Source organism: Bos javanicus, chromosome 4 (assembly GCF_032452875.1).
Source record: "Bos javanicus breed banteng chromosome 4, ARS-OSU_banteng_1.0, whole genome shotgun sequence".
NCBI classification, from domain to species: domain Eukaryota; kingdom Metazoa; phylum Chordata; class Mammalia; order Artiodactyla; family Bovidae; genus Bos; species Bos javanicus.
In genome coordinates this window covers 89,860,021-89,863,920 of record NC_083871.1, presented here as the reverse complement: position 1 = coordinate 89,863,920, position 3,900 = coordinate 89,860,021, and the positions used below count along the sequence as shown (strand labels likewise).

Sequence of the window (3,900 nt, the reverse complement as noted above, 5' to 3'; positions counted from 1 at the left end):
AAACCATAGCCTTGACTAGACGGACGTTTGTTGGCAAAGTAATGTCTCTGCTTTTCAATATGCTGTCTAGGTTGGTCATAACTTTCCTTCCAAGGAGTAAGAGTCTTAATTTCATGGCTGCAGTCACCATCTGCAGTGATTTTGGAGCCCAAAAAATAAAATCTGACACTGTTTCCACTGTTTCCCCAACTATTTCCCGTGAAGTGATGGGACAAGATGCCATGATCTTCTACACCATAACTCTGTCCTAACATCATTTGTAAAGTGCTTCTAAGAACCTTCTAGGTATTTGAGTCCTCCGGTATCCCAGCAGGCAGTGCAGCCTAGAGATGCTGACAAAGGACTGGAAGGAGCAATCGCAGCTGCTTTCCGAGGAGTCGGTGTTGCCGAGATTGCCAAAATGCTTTGGAGTTTTTAACTGATTTTTAAGAAAAACCCCAAATAGATTTGAGACTGTAAAAACCGACGCCTCAGCGAGGGGGATTTAGTGCCAATGCATCAACAAAAAAGACAGCCAGAGTTACTGGAAGGAAATCTTCCTGTCTTTGTGTTTCCCACAGAGCTAATATCTTATGCAGATGATCAGTCAACACATAAGCAAGTGCTGACACTCTATAATCCCTATGAGTTTGCCTTGAAGTTCAAAGTGTAATTCGTCATAGAGATGTCCGATCCTGTCACTATGGCGCAATAGACAAATTCCATCTCCAAGTTTCCGAGCAAAGCCAGAGGAAGGCTTTAAGAAGCAAAGAGGTTGTGGCTACTCTTCTCCCATCCGCAAAAGAACAACAAAAGGAAGAGGAGGAAAAAAGAGTAAAAGAACATTTAACTGAAAGTTTATTTTTTGAGCAGTCGTTTCAACCAGAAAACAGAACTGCCTGTCTTCCTGGCAGTGGTGTGTTTTACAGCTCTGATGCTTCCCACGCTGGGGGATGTGGAATGGCTGGTGCCTCTCTACCTCCACTTAAGTGTGAATCAAAAATCCGTGGCTGCTTATATCTTAGGTATTATCACAAGGGCTATATTTAGAACATGAACAAGGAGTTCAGTTGACTTCTAAAGTACATTTATCTTGAAAATATGAACGTGGACTGCCTTTTATCTCTATTTCATCCCATTAACATGCTACAAACTATAGAATGATTTACAATCATTTCAAATGTATAATATATATTTTAAATTACTCTATAATTTTATTCCAAGGACTCCAGCACATTATATTACAGATAGCAGGGAGGCTTCTGAGTGACACTTAGGAAATTATTTGAAGAAATTCTTTTTATATCTAAGCCACCCATGCAAAAGACTTTAATTAAGACATTTCTTTTCTTCTCATCCTTTTCCTAATTCACTTTGATTGTTGCAGTCATGTGTCCTTCAAAGTTAAAGGCCTAAAAGAGCAAACTGACCAGTCTAAAAGTAAAAGTACATTTACTTCCTAGGTACGAACATCAATGTTCCTATGTAAACTATGCCTTGTCCTCTATTATTATAAACACTTGCCATGGTATTTCTAAAATACAAGTTTTACAGTTAATATGTAGAGAGTAATAAAAAGCATAAAGTTAAAAAAAAAGAACACTTCTGTATTCAGCTCAATACAACCATCATTGCCAATCCTGATTCAAGAATATCCAATCATCACTTCTAGTATAACCTGAAGTATCCTCTGTTTATCCTCTCCTATTATTGTACCCTTTACTTCATCAACCACCTGAGCAAAATTTCAAATTAGTTTTTTATTTATTTCTTGTTTTTAAATATTATCCATTTATAATTAACTATAAAGTAAACATCAGAATAGACAGCAATAGAAATATCATAAACCTCAGAGTCGGAGTTGAATTTGAATTACATTTTCAGGCTTGATTTCTTTAGTTGCAAAACATAAGAATTAAAAGAAATAACATAAGTAGCTGGTATGTAATGAGTACCAATATACATTAGCTTCCCACAGACGCATGCTTTGTAAACAGTCACGTGTGTTGATTTCTTTAAGGATGCCCTACGTCGTGACATTTTGGAGCTCTAGCAGTGGGTAAGAGAAGACACAACAGTTGTGGCTGAGGTTGAAAAGAAAATAAATATCCTAAAATTCTGGAGGACACCTAAGTAAGTAATAAGTGTAGTCACTCAGTTGTGTCCAATTTTTGCAACCCTGTGATGTAGCCCCGTAAACTCCTCTGTCCATGGGATTCTCCTGGCAAGAATACTGGAGTGGATTGCCACTTCCTTCTCAAGGGACACTTAGGGGGACATCTAAGATATGTTTAATAAGAAACACAATTTAATAATTTAATAATAAATATTTTACGTTTCTCAAATGGGCACAAAGCTACTTATTAATATACACATGTTTCAGAAGACTCTTAATACTTACACTTTTTAACAATGTGTTCATTTTTCCCTCCCACTTTCCTTCCCCACCACTTTTCTTACTTTTACTTCCTAACTCTGCTTCAAAGTCCCTATTATTGTATAGTTGTGGCTTTGTTAACTAGTGCTTAGAAGAAGCCTTTCTAATTAGTTTGTCCCTTCACCTCAATCTTTGGATGAAAATCAAATATGCAGAAAAGAGACTCCAATGGCTGTTTCATTCTCATCTCTGTAACGGGAAAAACCAGAAACAGCTAACTTTGATTCAATGTTTTACAAAATTCTAGTCAAGTTTCAGTGCCTGTGTAAAATTAATTGAGATGAACATAAATTCTTCTTTGTTATTTCTGGTCCATGAATTAATTTTTCTAAAAGCTTCTACTTTGATTCTTCTATAGTAATCAGGATCCTAAGGTACAAGTTAGTAGCTTTTTGGTGACAATCCTCAAGCAGTAGTTTGATAAGGATCTCTCTCCTCCTCCACCATTCTGGAAATGTATCTGCAAACATTTAATCTCAATTTCACACTGAATTTTTATTGTGACTTCTTATGTTGGTTTTGGACAACTTTTAATTTGATAAATAAATAGCCACACTTTATTTTCCATATTTTAACTGCTATTTTATGCATCTTCCTACTTTGTACTAAGAAGGTAGAAGAAAAAATCAGTACTTATCAGTGAAAATTCATAGTTATAAAAAACTGAAACAAAGCAACACCTGTACTGTTTTATTTTTACTGTTTCAAGACAGGCAGAACTTTAATAATTAGTTTTAGGAAAAAATTTTAACAAGTCAACAAAAAATCGGAACACCTCAAATTCATTTTTCTGATGCATAATGACTAGTAACATCCCTACAGCTAGCTGTTTTTGTGTGATTGATTTCTCAGCACAACATATTTACTTTTAGAAAAAAAGTTTTCTTTATATATTAGTTCTTTATAGGATTCTCCCATAACAAGGTTTTATTATACATTCACCTTAGCTAGGGCTTCCCTGGTGGCTCAGAGGTTAAAGCATCTGCCTGTAATGCAGAAGACCTGGGTTTGATCCTTGGGTTGGGAAGATCCCCTGGAGAAGGAAATGGCAACCCACTCCAGTATTCTTGCCTGGAGAATCCCATGGAGGGACGAGCCTGGTAGGCTACAGTCCACGGGGTTGCGAAGAGTCGGACACGACTGAACTACTTCACTTTCACTTTCACCTTAGCTATTGCTTCCTGCTCTACTTTCTTCATATTTATATTCTCAGAAGGAGTGCTACTATTTCCTAAAATACACACTAAACTGTTTGTTATCAGCTGGCAGTGAAGTTAGTCATAAAACTGAAGCTATTATATTTGAAGTAACTTGGCAATTAATACCAAATTACATTGACAGGTCTTATTAGGTAAATTATTCAACATAAATCCTCTGGCTCAATTAATTGCTGTATAACAAAACTTTTAACTTTAGGAATACCTATACTAAGAAGCCAATGATATCTTGTTTCAAATGAATATTTGTTTTTCTTTTAAGCAAGT

General features: G+C 36.0%; 1 pseudogene; it reads left to right on the top strand.

Annotated features, from left to right (window-relative positions):
- The first annotated feature begins 286 nt into the window (after positions 1 to 286).
- Positions 287 to 1,455, top strand: LOC133246819 (motile sperm domain-containing protein 1-like; annotated as a pseudogene).
- Positions 1,456 to 3,900: the final 2,445 nt, after the last annotated feature.